This window comes from Thermobia domestica, chromosome 9 (genome assembly GCF_964235325.1).
Source record: "Thermobia domestica chromosome 9, izTheDome1.hap1.1, whole genome shotgun sequence".
Taxonomy (NCBI): domain Eukaryota; kingdom Metazoa; phylum Arthropoda; class Insecta; order Zygentoma; family Lepismatidae; genus Thermobia; species Thermobia domestica.
In genome coordinates, this window is record NC_137462.1 from 83,867,474 (window position 1) to 83,889,062 (window position 21,589).

The following is a 21,589-nucleotide window of genomic DNA, read 5'->3' on the forward strand; positions in this document are numbered from 1 at the left end:
TTCGACAGGAATGCTATCTTTAGCATACATTATTTAATATCTATCTAGAAGAGATAGTGAAAAATAGCCTACAAAACGAAGACGGCATTTCAGTAAGAGGCGGAATAATTAGATGTATACGGTTTGGAGATGATATGGCACTTATTGCAGAATCCGAAGAGAAAATCAATAAGGTATTAGAAAACTCCAGGAAGGGCTGTGAGGAATATGGAATGAAAATAAATGGTTAGAAAGACAAAAGCCGTGGTGTTTAGAATGAAAGGATCGTTGTCAAATACAAAAGTAAGAGGGGAGAAAATAGAACAGGTGACTAGTTTTCGATACCTAGATAGTATTGTTAGTGATAATATGAAGTGTGAACGTGAAATAAGAGCAAGGATAGGAATGGCGAAAGAACCTTTTAGGAGCAAGAAAAGACTATTTTGTGGGACCTTGAATAAGGAGTTGAGAAAAAAGATTCTAAAGTGCTTCGTTTGGAGTGTTGTACTGTATGGGTCAGAAACATGGACATTACTTAAAAGTGATTAAAAATGACTGGATACTTTCAAAATGTGGGGCGCGAAACGAATGAGAACATGTTAGAAATGGTGGGGGAGAAAAGAACAACTTTAGAAGTTATTAAGTAGAGGAAGAGAAACATTAGGAAATTGGCTAAGAAGGGACTGTATCATAAGAAACGTTTTAGAGGGTATGATAGCAGGAAAGAGAGGAAGAGGGCGAAGGAGAATTCAATTGATGGAAGGTATCAAAACAGAAAAATCGAAGGTTAAGACGAAGAGGTTAGGTGAAGACCTTGAAACATAGAAGCTTCTCAGTTGCGGCAAATGACCTGACAATGATGGCAGAATACCTATGATGATGGTGATTGAACTTTCACATTTACGGATATCATTTTGTACAAGTCAATAAGCCCTAGTGATTGGCATTCTCACTTTGGGACAAATGTTTTTCCACTAAAGATTAATAATGTTGTAAAATTAAACACTTTTCAACAATTTGTCCATCAAAGGTAAGTAAGTAGTAGTATAAGTTTTTTTTAATGTATGTGTGGAAATGGAACTGAATGTATAAGTCACTAAATCCATTTAGAATACTTATATCTATTTCATCTGCATTTAATATTACCGCCTTCACACTTATCCGAGCTTTGCCACTTCGAGGTCATCGAACGAGTACACCACTATATCGTAAGCAATTGGCTCGTGCCCACCTATTCGAGCATTCGCCCGTTTGATCTCCCTGCTAGAACCATCTGGGACAGGTCCGGACGTTTGCACGAATGACATTCAACAGGGACATTAGCACTTTGATGTAATTTCAATTGTTAATTACATCATTTAATCATATTTGAAAGATCTATAAAATTATTATGCTTTGAGATGTTCTGCGCTAGCATCTAAATACGTTCTTATTTATGAAGAAAAGTCGTTAGCAAAATTTTCTCAGTGTGTGATCCAACTTATTGCTATTTTGTAACTTACTTTTACTATGGACAAAAATGTATTCTTTTTTTAAATACAGAAATATGTACTTAGAAATTCATCTCTATTCTGGAGCTATTACAAGAGGAACTTTATTGCAAGGAATATAGCCCAGGAACCTTAGTGACATCTACAAGCAGCATCACCACTAATTACATTAACTTTCTCTGCAGTTATTGAAAAATTATTTCAGAAAGAAACCAGATTTGTGAATTAACAATATGGAGTATTTAACTTTCGTAAACTTTCACACTTCTATCAATTTCGTTATCATTTAGCGGAAACATTCAATGTTTACTTAGCATTTGTTTTTCTGTTAATACTAAATTATCTTTTAAAAAAGAACAAGAAAAAAAGAGAGAGGCATGGCATTTACCTTCGCTATCTGTGCAAGCTCGATATGTGTATGTTCCTGATTCGTTAGCATATTGGTTAACGGTGCATCCTGTAGCTTTTGGACAGATCAGGCCAGCGCAGTATGTGCCACGTCCTAATAGAGAATGTAATATAAATTTTAAAATTACTTATTCTAACACAACTTTAATTTATTACTAAAGCTCAACAAATATAACACAGAAAATTTCTATAGAAAAGCTTTGTACTCAATAGATTGCAGCACTAACATAGCCGTGAGCTGTTAAAGTATACAGTAGGTCAGTAGAACATACAGGAAGCTTTCTAAAATGATAAAAACATGTAGTTCTTTCTTTTATTTCTACAATTATGAGTACAAGAGATGACAACAGGAGTGAAATGGACAGGAGTATAAGTGTTTCTATATTATTAATGTGCTATGTATAAACACTTAAGCTTTTCGATGCTCAGATCTGACGCAGATCTATCAGTACCCAAATTATTATTTTTTAAATTACTTTAAAATTTACAGTTTGAATTATTGAAATTATATATAATCTTAATATTTGGAATTCACATGTGAACAAAGAATCATAAATTGTTTATAGTAATACCCTGCATAAGGCGGATTTGAACAACGCGGGTTTAGCTCTAACACTATTTTTATTATTACGCATATTTATTAATTGGCATTAGGTGTGTCGATTCAAATTACTAAAAAGAATTCAAGTTTTATTAATGTTTATTATCATAAATTTCTGCGATGGTGGAGCAAATTCAATTCAATCCTTTTGTAAATAGACCTCTAAACCAATTAACTGCGTTTTGTAAGATATTCCTGTATTATACATGTGGTGAAGCAGTTAATTTGACTTTTAACTTACTTCCATGTTTTAATTTTTCAAGTTGCTTTGCTTAGTGTTTACATTGGTCTGTTACTATTATTATTTTAATATTTTTTGTTAATATTCTTAAAAGTTCTTTTCCCTAATATTTAACCAAAAATGAAATCATACACTGCAGATACCTTGTTTCATGTTTATTAATTTCTACGAATACAGTAGACAACCCGGCGAGATATCATCGTAACGGAATACTCAAATTGGAGTCGTCTCGATCAAGCCTATACATATGGTTACGTAATTTTGAAACCACATGTCATGTCACTTTAAATTAGCCATTTTCAAAGCGGCTTTATTTGAACAGAATTTGAATTACTACCATAGAAATTTCTATCTTTTTGACATGTATAATTTAAACAATAAAAACGTTTTCTCACTTGGTAAATATATTTATTCCTCTATTGACGTTAGATCATTTATTTAATTATTGACAAGCTACTCAATTGGAACTTTACACTGGACATTGAGAATAATCAGATTTATTATAGCGAGAAAAAAAAATAAAGTGCTATCTGGTACACAAATGAAATATATAGTTGAAGGACAAACAATCACATAAAGCTATGGAAAAATGATTGTATATGAATGTCAAATGTATGAAAATATTTCACAATACAACTGATTTGCATTTCCTCATCCGTGCAAGGTTTCTATCAATGCCAACTGTTTCCTTCGTGTCAAACTATTTCCGGATACTTTGCCTAGTATTTTATTTGATTGTAATTCTACTGACAACTACTAATTCATAAAATTGTATCCATTGGATTGGTAAATATACATGAGTATATTATTTTTAAGTCACAAATCATATACGAGGTGTGGCAATTAAATAACGAGACTGGTGTCATAAATGTCATGTATTGCAAAGAAAATTACAATTGATTGTTATCCAATTCAATATACGCCCCTCCCCTATCTATACACCTCTGTACGTGCCTTCCATTATTCAAAGCAATGCTGTAGGTCATCAGATGTCACACTGTTCAACAACTCTACCGTTTTTCGTAGGCTGAAAATGCACTTTTCACTTATGAGAATAGATAAAAGTCACAGGGAGCCAGGTCTGGGGAATACGGAGGGTGGCCAACACAGGAATGCGCTTGGCTGCTAAAAACTGCTTTACAGAAAGGGCATTATAGGGAGGCGCATTGTCTTGGTGCAGGATCCATGCATCGTTCTTCCACAAATCCGGTCTCTTCTTCCTTAATTTTTCCCTCAGTTTGATTAGGACTTCTTTGTAGTAGGTCTGATTCACCGTTTGACCCTGAGGCACCCATTCAGTCCAGATGATACCCCTGATATCGAAAAAAACTATAATCATTACCTTCACTTTCGACTTGCTCATTCGTGCTTTTTCATTCTTGGCGATGTGGGAGTCTTCCAGTTCATGGATTGAAGCTTAGTCACGGGGTCATACTGGAAAATCCATGTTTCATCACATGTGATGACACGTGTTAGCAAGTCTGGTTTTGCTTTGAGTTGTTCCATGACGTCACAGCAAATGGTCTTTCGAATGTCTTTTTGTTCCTGAGATAGGTTTTTCGGGACAATTTTTGCACAAACTTTTGTCATGTTTAAATTGCCATGCAAAATTTGTCTTACTGTCTCTTTGTTAATGTTCGTCATGTCTGCAATCATCTGAATGCTCAGACGTCTGTCTTTCCGCACAAGCTCATTAATTTTTTGAACATTTTCGTCCGTTCTTGAACTCAAAGGGCGGCCGGGTCGTTCATCATCTTCAGCCTCTTCCCTACCTTCTGAAAATCGTTTATGCCATTCGAAAACTCGCGCACGTGACATAGCATTATCGCCATACACCTCTTTTAACATTGCACAACATTCCGTTTCTCTTTCATAGTGTTTCTTTTTTTCTAATTCCACTAGAAATTTGATATTAATGCGCTGCTCAACTTTACTGTACACCATGATTCCGGCACTACTACAGAACACTGTTCTCTTCATGCAAGCCTGCAAAGAAAAGAAAAGCTTTCAGAATCCTGAAACAAACAGTGTAGGGATGCGCACGAGTCGAGACATGTCTCGAATCTCGACTCGACTCGACTCGAATTCGAGTCGAGATTCGAGTCGAGACACACTTTGTAAAATTCGAGACGAGTCGAGACAGCTCATAAAAATCTCGACTCGACTCGAATGTCTCGAAAATTTTTCTAAAACTTTTAATATTATTATGAAGAAATTATTCACTCAGGAACAGCCTTGAAACCAATTCCAGCATTTATTACTTTAGAAAGATACAGAACGTATAAATTTAATAGTTAATCTTCCGAGATCAAGATCTAATTTTCAGCTCAATTCAGTTAATTAAAACTAGTAATTAATGTGATATTTGATTGTACTTCAAATATAATAATAATAATAATAATAATAATAATAATAATAATAATAATAATAATAATAATTGATTATCTAGTTTGTATAAAACTATTATCCGTAGCCTATATCTAGTCTGTATAAGAACATTGCAATAAAGTGAACATCATAAATTCTCTGAATGAGCAATTGGCAGTCTATAGTAATTTAGCATAGTTATAACTATTGTGTTTTTATTTCCATGAACGATATAGGGCTACATAACTTCTGGACAGGGCCAGATTTAAGGGGGTGCAAAGGTGCACGCTACCCCCCTTTGTTGTAAATATACCTGTCTAAAATGAGAAGCTAGCAGTGAAAATACCGCGACATTGGTGTGTCGTGAATGGGCCACTGGTGTACCGCGAGGATATCAAAACAAAATTTTTAATTCTATAGCAATCAAATTGCAAAACGTAGGGGAAAATGTATATTTTTATTGCACATTACTATGAATCTACAATTTTAAGTTTCATGCCGTGTTACTTTTCTGTACATTTCTAATGTTGAAAAAAGTATTTGTTATTGTTATGACCATTATTCTTCTTTATCGTTACAGACTATTTCGTAACTTGAAAATTTAAAATATCATTCAACCCTTTCGATAAATTATTTACATTTGTGTTTTAAAAGTAAAATAGATTTATTTGTTCGTTCGTTATTTAATGATCTTCATTCTTAGTAAAAGGTTGGATACAGTTTTCGAAAGAGTAAGCGTACTTTTAATAACCTGAGTCCAACATTTCATTGCAGTTGTTTTCTCCTTTTAAATTAGAATGAAAAATAAGCAGAGTGATTTACCACGAGGAAAACTCAGTGATCGAGCTTTCTTCTCTGTGCGAAGGAGATCAGTAATCAAAGAAAAAATACCAGTGTGTTTTATATTTACAAATATTAATATCTATAAGTGTGCCGCGAGAATCCATGTTACACCCGTAGTGTGCTGCAAGTTGAAAAAGGTTGGGAAACGCTGGTTTAGAGGAAAGAATAATTGGTACACTCCCTCCTCCCTGCTCTCTCTCTGCCTAGTATATTTTCTTTATTTTATTGTCTCCGAAACACCATTCCAGACAAATGCTTTTCGGTAGAAAAGTTAGAAACAAACCATCCCGCTCTTGGACAAAGTGGGCAACATGCGGTAGTCAGGTCAATGAACCTGCTTTGGAAATTTTCGTGCAATTTAGGTTACTGAGAGGGTGTAGTTTCTTCAACTAAGTCGCCTTCTACTATGGCTCGTGCCATAAATAAGTCATCGTCTGATCATATGGGAAACACCGCTAGTTGTCATTGCCTGACATCTGTTTCATATTCATATAGCAAATGTTTTTTTATAGACGGTGTTGTATCTATCCAGAGAAATATCATCCGCTCCTGTTCCCATTTGAAATGTTGCGGTTGACCCCCTTGAGCCTTATGATGGGGGCCCTGGGGGACTTGCTTCTTACAAAGTTCTCTTGGCCCTCGACATGAGTACATTCCTGTGCAATTGGATTTGCAACATCTCTTTTCGCTTCGCAGCAATTTGAGATCACATTGTTTGATGCCATGTTAAGACAGCACATATTTATGGCGGCCATTTTGGAAAACATACTTCATATAGCAAATGTTTCCTATATATGTTGTTGCACATTCCATGATCAATCGAGAGAGGTAACACTCGGTCCCTGTTTCCATTTGAAAATTTGAAGTTGGCTCCTGGGGCCTTATGATAGGGATCCTGGGGGCACTTGCTTCTCACAGATTTTTCACCCCCTGACATTGGTACATTCCTGCACAACTGGATCCGTCACATTTTTGTTCGTTTCGCAAATCTTTCAGGTCACGAAGTTTGGTGGGACACCCTGTATATTCCCACATACGACCCAACCATGACATAATATTCACTACTTCTATTATTGGTTGTTGACTCAACCCAACCATTTCATGTTCCCCGACTTGACATTGCCTCAATCACTCTAACATTGATGCATTGCGAGTGATGCCTGTTGCCGGAATTTTCTTTTTTTAAAGCGAGTGGCCTAACTATATTAGACTTGTCTGGATGTCCATGGCCAGTCTTGCCAACTTTGGAACTCGTTTTTCTTTTCGACTCTAGGTACGTCGGTTTCCTGCATATTCGGTACTTCTTGTTTTGTTCATTCTAATATGTACAGCCCCTGATAAAATGTGGCGCATTATGGCCAACTCCATTTTTTCCGTATTTTTCGTACTTCTGTTTTTTCAATTTTCTTTTGTTAGATTGTACCACTGATTAGACACGCCATATCTTATGTTCTACATGACAGGTTGACACTGAATATTACACTCACTTCGTATAGTGCTCTTTGCAAAACATTTACTTTTCATTGCAGTTGGCCACACTGTTAACCCCACTGGTGGCCTTCATTTGTTCCCTATTGTGGCAAGTCTCTTTCTATACATCACTTGTCAGCATTGTATTTTGCCGTGCCCTTTTTTTTTTTTTTTTTTTTTTTTTTTTGTGGAATTTGCACTTTTCCCCCTTGTGCAGCCTTGCTGTTTCCCGAACTTCCACCCCTTATATTTCCTGAGCCTATTGCTATGGGCAGCTAATTTTTTGGGAATGCTCATCTCTGTTACAGCTCTTTCAATTGGCATAGGCCACACCTTTCACTGCAGCTATCATTTTCGGGAGGTTCCCTTGTGAGATCCGAACGAGACAATTGTGTTCGCATTGGATATGTTATAACTAGACGAATCCCGAAGTTATACGTGTCACCGGGCGGGATATCGTGAGTTACAACATATTCAACGAACTTAAAAAGTTCGTTACTGAATTCTCTATGTCTGTGTGTCTATCTGTCCGTCTGTCTGTTATTTGCAATTTTTTCAATTTTGTACACTGCATTAGATAGAGCATCAAAAACTATTAGACAAAATGATTAAATTTTTCGCGTCAATCTAACCGTTCGCAAGATAGTGGCCAAAAAATGACCGATTTACAGAAATTTAAGCAGCCATATCTCGGGAACCGTAAGTCATAGAGAGATCATATTGATGTTGATCAATATCTCAAAGGATGGCAAACATTTTGGTACCAAATAGTAACCGGTAGTCACTGTCCAACTAGCCAGTGATTGGCCAGTGGCCACCAATTAATATCAGGACAAAAATGTTTAGCATTCTATTAGGGATTGATTACCAACAATATCATATCTCTATGGCTTACCGTTCCCGTGATATTGGCCAAAAACATGGCCAATTACTAGATATTTAAAAAGCCATAGCTAGGAAATTACCTGCTAAAATAGTTTGAACCGAGTCATTTGTTCGGAAACGATTGGGTAAATGGAAAACTCGGTGAACATGTATCCCATCATTTTCAAGGCCACACATTTTTGGGGTAAAAAGTTTGCCTCAGGGTTCCCCGCAGGGCCCCAGACGGGATCCAACTAAAAAGTTTCAAATGGCAAGGGGGTTTAAGTAGCACATCGTTTGAAATCTGTTGTAAAATGAAGGAAAATGGAGCAAGTCTCGACTCTCTACGACAACCCTGTGCAAAATGGCGGCGGGTCAAAATGAAAACAAAAACTTAATTGAAAAGCCCACGGCCACCCGTATAAATCGAAAATGGTGAGACAAATGTAAAAACAAGAAAGGACGTGTGGCATTACGAGATCGAGCTGAAGAGAATTTCACAGTAAATATCAAGCTCAAGCTCGAATTAGTGAGAAACTTGACTAGTGTGATCCTCATTGAGATTAGCGAACGCGAGCTCCATTGAGAATAGAGAGCATGAGCCCGAGTGAGTCACGGTTGCAAAATTACCAATTTTACTTCTTTCTTTCTTTCTTTCTTTTCTTTTCTTTTTTTTCCTACTCCAATGCGTAAGGTTTATGAACAGCAGAAGTGCTTGCCTAGAAAGAACTTAATTAGCATTGCTTGAATTATCCATAGACTAGGAACTGCTTAGATATCTAATGCAACTTACGTTCGCATTTTAACAATGAGCAGATGAGCACGCAGAATGTTTTGTTGGGGTGTATTTCTAATACGCAATTAATTCTTCGTAAACAAATACAACTCTATAGTATCTGAAGCGGCTTGAGTTGGATTGAATGAAAACGTGAACATGTATTCGAACTGCGCAATGCATTGTTAATTATCATAACTGGAACAATTAGAAAAAAAAAATGGAAGCGCGACTGATGAGCACCAAACATCAAAATTTCACAAGGCATGGTCAAAGCTCACACCTCAAAGACCAGAAAAAAAGATTGCCCCATCAACTAACCGTTGTCTTGTCCAAGTCAGTTGCTTCTTTTCATTTTGAAATTTCCTGCAAGTTAATCCGAATGTTGAAAATTTCCTACATTTTAAATTTATTTAGTATGTACTGATCAGTCAGAACATTATGACTACCAACCTACTATCGATATAATTTCCGTCCAGGCGATATCTGTGTCACCTGCCGACGAATGCCTGCTAGTCAGTCACGCGTACGGTGTATGTAGTATCAGTGAGAGTGCTGGCCGTGTGTAGAATGGGGAAGGCGCGCGATCTGAGTTTGACCGAGGGCAGGTTGTAATGACCCGCATACTCGGCAGGAGAATTTCGGAAACTGCAGGACTTGTCGGATGTTCGAGGAGTGCTGTGGTGAGTGTCTTCAACAAGTCGCGAAACCAAGGAAAAACGACGTCCAAACGTCGAGGGGTTGGGCGCCCCCACCTCATTACAGATGTCGGACGTCATAGGCTGGGCAGACTGGTAAAACAAGACAGGCAGCGAACTGTGGCAGAACTAACATCATACTTTATTACTGGGCAAAGTACAAGTGCGTTTGAACACACAGTGCACCGAACACCCCTAACGATGGGCCTCCGAAGCCCATGTCCCATCTATGTGCGAATGTTAACACCACGACATCGGCAACTACGACTGAAATGAACACATGACCATCGTCATTAAACCTTGGCACAGTGGCAGAGCGTTGCATTGTCTGATGAATCCCGATACCTTCTTCATCATGACGATGGGAGGGTGCGAATTCGTCGTGTTTCAAGAGAACAGTTCTTTGACACCTGTACTGCGGGACGGAGACAACCTGGCGGTGGCTTAATTATGCTCCGGAAAACATTCACGTGAGCATCTATGTGTCTAGTGAAGCTCGAGCAAGGCACCATGACGGCCAAGGTGTATCACACGCTGCTTGCAGACGACGACCATGTTTCCCAACGGTAGTGGCATTTTTCGAAAAGATAATGCACCATATCACAAGGCCAGGATTGTGATGGAGTGGTTCGAGGAACACAGGGACAAGTTCCAAGTGATGTGCTGGCCGCCCAACTCGCCTGACCTGAACCTAATCGAACACAAATGGGATGTGATTGAACATGACTTCAGAGCGCATCGCCCCACTTCCCGGAATTTACGGGAATTAGATGACCTGTGTGCAAGGGTGGCCGAGGGGGCCCGGGCACCCCCAAAGCTCATGTGAGCTCCCGCATTGTATTTATGAATATACAATATTTGGCATAATTTGAATACAATTTGTCTTAAAATCCTCATATATATGCCTTCTGCATCTGAATGCCCCCCCACATTTACAGAAAAATCGGCGCCCTTGCCTATGTGTACCAATCAACTCTCACCAGTGACCTTTCAAGGATCATTGCGTCCATGCCAAGACGCGTCGCCATTGTTATCCGTGCCAAAGTTGGACACACTGACAATAAGGTAGGTAGTCATAATATTCTGGCTGATGTGTGCGTATATTTTAACTCGCATATTTTGTCTCGACTCGAATTTCGAGACGTCTCGACTTGAATTCGAGTCGAGTCGAGACAGAGACTGTCGAGTCGAGACACGAGTCGAGACAGAAACATATTTTCGAGTCGAGACACGAGTCGAGACAACATTTTCTCGAGACGAGTCGAGACAGGCTTAAATCTCGACTCGACTCGACTCGAACGCATCCCTAAAACAGTGGCTGCTCATGAACGTTCAAGATCAACAACACATCATTAGCTACCTCCCCCCCCCCACGATCCTGCGCGACAGGAGGTGGGCAGTCTCATTACTCAATTGCCACTCCTCGTATATATATATATATATATATTCGGGTTCACTCACTTAATACTAGGGATGCGCACGAGTCGAGTCGAGTCGAGATTTAAGACTGTCTCAACTCGTCTCGAGAAAATGTTTTCTCGACTCAAAAATGTGTCTGTCTCGACTTGACTCGAATTCGAGACGAGATGTCTCAAAATTCGAGTCGAGACAAAATATACGAGTTAAAATAAACACACACATAAGCCAGAACATTATGACTACCTACCTAATTGTCGGTATGTCCACCTTTGGCACGGATAACAACGGCGACGCGTCTTGGCATGCACGCAATGATCCTTGGTAGGTCGCTGGAGAGAGTTGGCACAACATGTGCACAGACAGGTCACCCAATTCCCGTAAATTCCGGGGAGGGGACATACGCTCTGACGTCACGTTCAATCACATCCCAGATGTGTTCGATTGAGTTCATATCCGGCGGGTTGGGGGCCAGCACATCACTTGGAACTCGCCCCTGTGTTCCTCGAACCACACCATCATACTCCTGGCCTTGTGACATTATCTTGTCGAAAAACGCCACTACCGTTGGGAAACATTGTCGTCATGAAGGGGTGTACGTAGTCTGCAAACAGTGTGCAATACGCCTCGGCCGTCATGGTGCTTTCCTCGATCTCCACTAGACACATGGGTGCACACTTGAATGTTCCCTAGAGCATAATTAAGCCGCCGCCAGCTTGTCTTCGTCCCGCAGTACAGGTGTCAAGAAACCGTTCCCTTGGAACTCGATGAATTCGCAAACTCCCATCGTCAAGATGAAGAAGTTATCGGGATTCATCAGACAATGCAACGCTCTGCCGCTGCGTCAAGGTCCAGTGGCGATGGTCACATGTTCATTTGAGTCGCACATGGTTAACATTTGCACATGGATGGGTCATTGGCTGAGGAGGTCCATAGTTAGGAGTGTTCGGTGCAGTGTGTGTTCAGACACACTTGTACTTTGCCTAGCATTAAAGTCTGATGTCAGTTCCGCCATAGTTCGCTGCCTTTCCTGTTTTACCAGTCTGCCCAGCATACGACGTCCGACATCTGTAATGAGATACGGAGAGCCCAACCCTCGACGTTTGGCCGTCGTTTCCCCTTGGTTTCGCCACTTGTTGAAGACACCACAGCCTCCTCGAACACCCGACAAGTCTTGCAGTTTCCGAAATTCTCGTGCCGAGTGTTTCTGAGTGAATACTTTCTTCAAAATAATATTAAAAATTATAGAAAGATTTTAGAGACATTCGAGTCGAGTCTAGATTTTTACGAACAGTCTCGACTCGAAAATTCGAGTCGAGAAATATGTTTGTCATGACTCATCTCGAATTTTACAAAGTGTGTCTCGAGTCGTACGCATCCCTACTTAACACCAACAGATATTGATAATAAAGATTAAGTAAACACAATCTATACAGATTTCAGTACACCATTCGATGTCATAAATCACGATATTCTTCTTATAAAGCTTAACTTTTAATTTTTCACACGCTCTACGCTAATTTCTATCCTCATATCTCCGTGAACGCAGACATTGTGTATGCTGCAGAAATGAACTAACTTCTGGCTGTTTTTGTTACATGTGAATGAGTAACCTGATGTAACTAAGCCACAAAAAGCTGTTATATGTAGATGATTTAAAATTTTACTGCACTATCTGTATAATTTGCAAAATTATATTATGCACTTTCTAGTTGACGTAAAAAATGAGCAAAATACCGCTAAATACTGAAAAATGCAGTGCAAGACTACTCTATATGCATTAGTATTGGTGCAGTGTAATGTCTTATGCAAGAAAAACGAGCTCTTTGAATTTGAATATCAAATAAATAACAAACTGCTGCAAAAAGTTGACCTTATAACTGATCTTGGTGTGTCAATAAGTTTAAACTTTTCGTTCAACATTCACTTAAGTCAGACTGTAATTTAGGCTTACAGAAATCTCGTTTTTATTATGAGACTCGGAAAGAGTTTAAGAACATCCATGTACGGTCCTTAAAATTCTACATAATGCATATATATGTCCCAAACTAGAATATGTATCAATAATTTGGGACCCTAGTGCACAAAAATACATACACTATCTTGAGTCAATTCAATCCAAATTTGTGCGTTATTTAGTATAAAAAGATGTATGAATATATCCTTGATATGAAAAATATATTGCATTTTTACCAAATTATTTACTTCATTCTCTTGAAACAGAGTTGATTTTCTTCTGTTTTCCTTTAAAGAACGTAAACATAATGTAATAGATACACCAACATTATTATCAAAACTATCCTATTATGTTCCGAATAGGGAAATGCACTCGCGGTTACAAACATTGCACTGTTTTCTTCCGATGCCGAGTTCCGTTGACGGTTCGCTGAGTGGCATTGTATTTTACATACTACGATACTTCCTTCACATAACGTTCCTAACATGTTCTTTCGTGATGATGCACTTGCATATCAATCTACAATTTGGCCAATTCTGAGTCGCCTTCCAAAGCAACGATCTGAAAAATAAGTATTTCATCTGTGGTTCCGATTCGGCAGCAGAAAAGATGAGTTTCTCTCGGTAGACGACTTAGTAGCCTATCGACTATCTGAATTTTCAAAATCAATACAAAAAGAGATATTCAGAATTTTCAGTATAATAGAACTACCACATAACACAATTAGCTGGAAAAGAATTTCTAGTTAGTGTCATACTGTTCCAACAAATATCAACTTCATTTATACAATTCAATATTAAATATTCTTAATATATTAATTAATTCATTTTTAATATCTTCAGGATTCAGCATCAAGTCATGGGTCCTACAGACGAATCTTTGGATGTGATGTTCGACGTGAAATTACTTCCAAATATGAATACAACTTTATAGAATGTTAGGAAAATAGGAATACTATTATTTGATAGGAAAGTTGATTAGGTGTAAAGTAGTTACTCCAAGTAACAGTTTTGTTACATGTTAGTTTGTTAGCTGTTTTCCCTTTTATATATTTAAATAAACGTATACTGAATATTTGGAAAACTTGAGTATGCTATTCTTGATTTGAAAGTAGACAGCATAGTCATAAAATAGAACCTGGTGAACCATTCATCTTGATACGCCCTTTTAACTTTTAAACCAATGAGCAAAAATGCTGAAATTTTGTAAATACCAGCAGGGGGACATTGTTTAACATACTTTCACAGGTGATATCAGGTGAAAACTATTGCCAATTCAACATAAAGTTGTATTTTTTTCAAATGGCACTATGTCAAATTATTACACATTTCAAATCTACATGTAAACCGAGAACATACAATACGTACTTCATTTATGAAGCAGTGTTGTAAACTAAAGACGATATAGTATCACAAACATTGAGAAACAACCAAATTTTGATGGATTTTACAACAGTAATAAGGCAAGTGTAATGGACGGGGTAAAGTACATCCAAAGTTATATAATGTCGAATAGTGCGGTCATCATAGATGTGTTTCGAACAAGTAGAAACAAAGTTACAGGGAATAGAAATTTTACTATTCTAAAAGGACATTATTTTGAAAAAGTGTTTAGAGAAGTATCACACGAATTACGTACATGGTTTCCAAAAGAAATAAGGATCATAATAACGTTTACATCAATCTCATATCTCAAACCGTTCGCGAAATATGAAAAAATATGAAATCTGATATAAAATGGCGTACCTGCGGGAACTTTTAAACGTTTTCTTTATTTGTTTAATTTGCTTTTATAACATTACAACAATTCCTTTTGATAGGTGTAACTACAATAAGTTCTCGGAATTACATAATTTTAAGAAATGTTGCGAACTTTAACAATTTTCATTATACCTCCAGAACGGTTTGAGATATCAAATTGCCGTAAACGCCATTGTGATCTTCACATTTATGACGAATCATCTATGCAATTGGATGAGATACTTGTCTATGCAGTTTTTCGAAATAAATGCTTTTGAAAAAGGTCAAATTTTCAATCCCTTGCAACTTTGCTCGTATTCATTTGAAATCCGTCATAGCATGATCATAGTATTAGATACTAAAGTACTTTAGACGTCCTTTGACCTGTCTTTCGCACTTGCATTATTACTGGTATAGAGGCCACCAAAATTTGCATGTTAGTGATACTGTAACGTCCTTAGCTTGAAATACTGCTGACAACTATGGTATTGTTTTCCTTTTACAAGTAGATTTGAAATTTGAAATTTTCTGACGTAGTGTCATTCGAAAAAAAAATACAACTTTAGATTAAGTTGACAACTGTTAACCTTGGGGTATCACAGAGTATACCAGATTACGCCCCTCTACCGATATTTGCATGGTAGAACATTTCAGTGTTTTTGTGTGTTAGTTTAAAAGTTGCAAGATATCGAGATAAATGGTCCATCCTGTATATCCATTACTTCGCAGCGTCAGTTTATACTTCTATCTTTACTTAATATTAAACTTTATCTTCAGTAGCGCAAATATTAATATTACAATTTGTCCTTCTTCATACGCGATTACACGATGTAGCATAATATGTATGAGAAGTCTAAGCATTTCTACATATTTATTAACTTCTGTACATATCATTTAATTTCAGATTAATATTCTGTGAACAAAAACAATTGATGTTCCATAATCTTGCCATGAAATAGTAGTAGCAATAGTTAATTTATCTTTCGGTGTAAAGTCAGCTAGCGACGTACAACAGAATATTAGTGTTAATAACATCAGGCAGTGAACTCTTGAAGGCTGCTTGGGTTCCATTGAATATTGGTTGAATTACCACACGAAATAAAGATGTCCTAGCTTGTCCTTACTTCATATCCCGTAACAATATGTAACTTCTTTCTGTTTTCTTACAAATGGAAATTTTACGAATGAAATTAAGTTAAGTGTAGTATATCACGTCGGAAGAATTTACTTCGGGAAGGAAAATCCTTCTCAGTTTCTAGAACTCCATTGGCCTTTATTCCCTTAAGTCCCGTTAGTGTTTCAGCATGATAATAATTACTTATAAATAGGTTAGTTTAGTTAAGATTAGATTAGGTTAAGTTGAGTTAGCTTAAGTTTAGTTTGGTTTCTTTCACTTTGTACATAGCTTTGGTCCGGTGGGACTGGAACTTAACCCAGCATTTATTTCGAAGTTGGTCGTCCTCCTCGTTTTCGACCAAAAACGTAACAAAAACAAGGAAATTCAAAAATAATCAATTTTTACCTTAAGTTCACTGATTTTATGTTACGTTCTGTTACTTCGTGAGTTTAAGGGTATGAGGGACAGGTTAGATTAGGTTTTCACCTTCTTGGTGTTAGGTAAATAATGGACAGAAAATAACAATAAAGCGTAACTTATCACATATTCACTGCACAAGTTAGGTTTTTTGGGTTCACTTTCCACTTACCTTAGTACTTCGTTTTGTAAAGCACCCGTATCTTCAGCAGATAATATTCAATTGGTGATTACAGCATGTGAATTTATTATTCAACAATTTTATTCTGAAAAGAATTATTTTGTCACAAATAGAACTGTAAAATAAAACTAAAACTGTACATTACCTCCACTGAAACTGTAGGTGCTAATTGACGTGGCTGAAACTAGGACTCCACATAGGAGGCACAGAAAAACAATTATCGGCAGGTAACTCATAACTGTAAGAAATAAATAAACCAACAGTTACTCCAAAAACGATGATTACAGGAGTACAGAGGAAAAGAACGAACAATTAAATACATTCTTTCGAATCCTAATCATTTTTGCTTACTTAACTAAATTCCAGTTCTTTTCGACCACAATCGTGATCAACCGACTTAAATGAAAATATGGATATAGGACAGAAGTGAGAAGAGCGTATGGAATAACAGATGAGTTCACGAAGTGAGACTTCATCAGGGTTCTAGTCTTAGCATATACGTTTTTACAATTGTGATGGACGAGCTTACAAAGTATATCTAAGATATAGACCTTGGAATGTACTATTTACGGATGACATCGTGTTGGTGAGTGAGACCAAAGCAGCTCTGCAGGAGAAATTAGATGTCTGAAGAGGAGCATTGGCAAGCAAAGAGCTTAGAATTAGTAAACCCAGGACAGAATATTTACATTGTCCATTCAGGAAAAGTGTAATCGAGAACAGAAAAGTACGATTGGACGAAGATGATGTGGTATTGACGAGGAAATTCAATACTTGGGATCAATACTGCAGGAAAATGCTGGAATAGAAGATGATGTAAACAGCAGAATTAGCAGTTGTTCGACAAAATTGAGACAAGTGGCAGTATTGTGTAACTGTAGGGTACCAATAGCCTTAAAGGAAAAGTTCACAAAACAATAGTGAGACCTGTCATATTATACAGAGCGGAATGTTGGAGGACGAAGAAGAGAGAGATACAGAAGTTCCATGTTGCGAAGATGAAGTAGCTCCGGTGGATGTATGGAGTGACACGGAAGGACAAAATTAAGAATGAAGTGATCCGGGGAATAAATACTGTATTTGGACATTGTACATTCTGTACGCATTTTTGAAAACTTGACGGTTGAAAATGTAACAGAAATAAAGAAAAAAGAAAGCAAAATAAGGAAACAAAAACAAACCATTTACAGGCTGTTTTTAAAGTACGGTACAACTGGATTTAAAGGAGTAATGAATTCTAAGCGGATGTTGGGAATTAGAAACCCAACACAGAATACAATCTGGTTAAACTGGAGAGGAATGAGCGGGGTACTGTGTTGCAAGAAAGTAAGTTGCAGGTTAAAAGACCGTAGCTATCAAACGGTAATAAGACGCCATGCCGTGCAGTAGTGAAACTTGGTCAATTAGGACAGAGGAAAAGAACATGGAAATGGCGGAGTTTTAATGGATATGTGATGTGACGAGGAAGGATAAAATATGGAGCGATCATATAAGAGACACTATTAAAGTCGAATTTCGGTGGAATTAAAGTGGAATATTGGTGCTTTACTGAAAATTGGCATTCAATAACCAATAGAAATATCTCTCACGGAAGTAGGTTATTGCGTTCTGTCATGCAAAATAATGAATCTAAGCAAAACTAGAAAGCTGAAATCAAGATATTCAAAATACTCTATGTTAAATGGCAGGAGACCTCCTCCTATTGTGCCAATTATTAAAGGGAAATAGATACAGAAGAGAAGATTTAGAAGAAAGAAAGAGAGAAAGAGAAGAAGAAGAAGCAGAGAAAGAAGGAAAAGGATGGTTTTGTACTGAAAGTTTGTAAGGCGAGAAAACGGAGATACTGAAGAACCTGTTGAGGAAGGAAGGGATTAAACATACAGGAAAGGAGGAAAGAGGATAATAGACTTAGTGAGAGAGAAAATAAAGAATAAAGAAAACGAGTTAAGATCAGAAGAGGAAGGAGTAGTGTACCATTTTAATTGTAAAGAGTGCGATATGAAGTACATAGGGCGATAGGGGAAACAGGAAAGAGATTAGAACAAAGGATAAAACAACATAAGAATGATGCTAGACTAAAAAGAGAGAACAACGCAATATATAAACACATTAAAGGAACAGGACATGAGATAGTTTGGGAAGGAATAAAAGAATTAGAAAGGGAGAAAAGGAGTGTGATAAGAAAGTGGAAAGAAGCCCAATGGATTAAGAAATACGGAAAGGAGAAGTTGATGAATTTGGTCTAGTGGACTTGTAATACATGAATTATGGGAAAAGATGATAGACAAAAAAGAAAAAAAATTAAAAGGATCAACACCAGCTGTTGGAGCAGGTGTACTACGGAGAACAGCAGATGGGCAATAGCGAATAGAAAGTGTAAGTGACAAACTCCTAATTGAGAGTTTCATAATAGGTGCGCAAAAAGAGAAAGTGACTACAGTAATTAAAAATTTACTTTTTGAGCCAATTAAAAGTTTACGTTTACAGTAACTAAAAATTTACTTTTTAGAGCCAATTAAAAGTTTATGTTTTGTAAAGAGAAAGTGGGCGTGTCTTGCATCCAGATTGTATATAAGCTGCCAAAATTGGATATTGATCTCATAATGTGTCTGAGGAACACTGTTACATAGCCGAAACTGTAACACAAACATATAATTTTAAAATATGTATACTGCTTTGGTCAGTTGGAGTTTTATTAGTAACCTCATCTTCACTGTAGTTTTGGTCTGAGACACTTCTTTAATTTGCATAGTGGTGATGAATCTCACAAACGGATCTTTTCTTTTGAAATTCATTCAAAATTAAAAGCTTGTAAACCGAACTACGTATTTTATTTTCATGACATGTGGTTGTTTTCATAGAGTAGCGTAACAGTTTATTGTACACTAATAACTCAGCCACGCACAAAATATAAAAGTTCTGTGCACCGCATGGATCCCATGTATTTTGCTACACAAAATCCAAATTTCGAAACCCAAGACGATCTATCCTGTCAATTTTTTAATGGGCAAAAAAAGTGTGTGTAGTCTTACGTACCAAACTTCGCTATAGGAAAAGAAAAAAGTACAGAAGTGCAAGATTAAATCTTGATGTTACGCCAATCATTTCTCTTCTGAAAAGCACAATTTTATTATGAAACTGTACAAATGTATAAGGAGTTACGATTTTTTTAATTAGGGTTCGAACCTGATGGACGCCCCGAGTGAGTGCGTCCCTGCTTCTACATGAAATCGAATCCGGGAAGAAGCATGTTACCCAATTCTAAATTTATTACTGAAACAGAGAATGTAGCAACTGCAGAGAACATCGAATTGAGAGGAGGTCTACTGCCATTTAACATAGAGTATTTTGAATATCTTGATTTCAGCTTTGTAGTTTTGCTTAGATTCATTATTTTGCGTGACAGAACTCAATAACCTACTTCTGTGAGAGTAATATTTCTATTGGTTATTGAATGCCAATTTTCAGTAACACATCAATATTCCACTTTAATTCTACCTTAATTCTACCGAGATTCGACTTTAATACCTAGTAGTATATTTTATATGATCGCTCCATATTTTATCCCTCCTCGTCACACCACATATCCATTACCGCCATTTTCCATGTTCTTTTCCTCTGTCCTTCTAATTGACCAAGCTTCACTACTGCACAGCATGTCTAGTATTATTACCGTTTGATATCTACGGTCTTTTAACCTGCAACTTACTTTCTTGCAACACAGTACCCCGCTCATCCCTCTCCAGTTTAACCAGATTGTATTCTGTGTTGGGTTTCTAATTCCCAACATCCGCTTAGAATTCATTACTCCTTTAAATCCAGTTGTACAGTACTTTAAAAACAGCCTGTAAATGGTCTGTTTTTGTTTCCTTATTTTCCTTTCTTTTTTCTTTATTTCTGTTACATTTTCAACCGTCAAGTTTTAAAAAAAGCGTACAGAATGTACAATATCCAAATACAGTGTTTATTCTAGAAGTAGGAAAGATTAGATAAATCCTGAAGCGAGTTGTTTTTCAGGTTTCATAGTCTTAATTTAAAGTACATTTTACGGATATTAGTGTTTGTATGTGTGTGTATTCAACGTATCAACTCATTAAATATTCATTATCAATGCACATAATTATTGGACACGAATGACTCGATCAGTTGTAGTGTGTATACAGCATATTCAACTGAGTTTTATCGTTAAGTACTACAAGTGACAGCAAAAATGATGTTACGTACTATTACGATAAGCGAGCTAAATCATGGAGTTTACTTTCAATATGTTAAGCGTCTTTTCAACATTAGAAATTAATCTTCTAGGCTAATACTCCGAACTTATTTTATTTTTGAGGGACATTTTTAGTAGATTAAAAAAATGATTAAAATAATTACGTATAATTTTATCGATATATTTACAATTGCTACCTATATACAACAGGATAAATGGGAATTAACTCTCCATTGAAAATTATTTGTAACTTTTTTAAATGTTTAACCAATTTTCATATAATAAAGCTTCTTTACAATAACAGAATTGTTATGCATTACTAAAATTTCTCGTAAGTACCATCATTATCCCGCCAGTTTTCGTACGCAGTTGTGAGTTTCTGCGACAAACTTTTGTAGCTATTACAGCGATACGTTTGCAAGAACTTGGCGAATTTGCTCCTCCAATTCTTCAACAATTTTTGGTTTTATGCGATAAGCTTCCTCTTTCGCCCACTCCCAGAGGAAGAAGCCGTAAGGTGTTAAATCAAGACTCCTTGCTGACAGTTCAAGGTGACCATGACGACAGTTCAAGGGGAAAACCGGCGGCCTGAAAAATAATTGTCGAGCCACACACGGACAGGACGTGAGAAATTAGGTGAAGCCTTATTTCGCATAAAGTCATTGTAATTGTTTCACGTGGATATAATACAGTGAACATAATCTTCAAACATAGGAAGGTACCTGTACCATTCTACATTCATTGTATCCCGAATGATATATGGACCCATAAGTTCCGTGGATGTCATGTCGTACCACACTGTGATCTTCAGAG

At 37.0% G+C, this 21,589-nt stretch overlaps 1 long non-coding RNA gene across 3 annotated transcripts in view; it reads right to left on the reverse strand.

The window, feature by feature from the left end:
* Window positions 1-21,589, reverse strand: part of LOC145694799 (uncharacterized) — a 49,412-nt gene that overhangs the window by 5,279 nt on the left and 22,544 nt on the right. For all 3 annotated transcript variants that reach the window (XR_014133049.1, XR_014133050.1, XR_014133051.1), the window contains exons 2-3: window positions 16,709-16,801; window positions 1,858-1,971 (exon numbers count right to left, since the gene is read on the reverse strand). This is a non-coding gene — a long non-coding RNA (uncharacterized LOC145694799). The remainder of the gene's footprint in view (window positions 1-1,857; window positions 1,972-16,708; window positions 16,802-21,589) is intronic.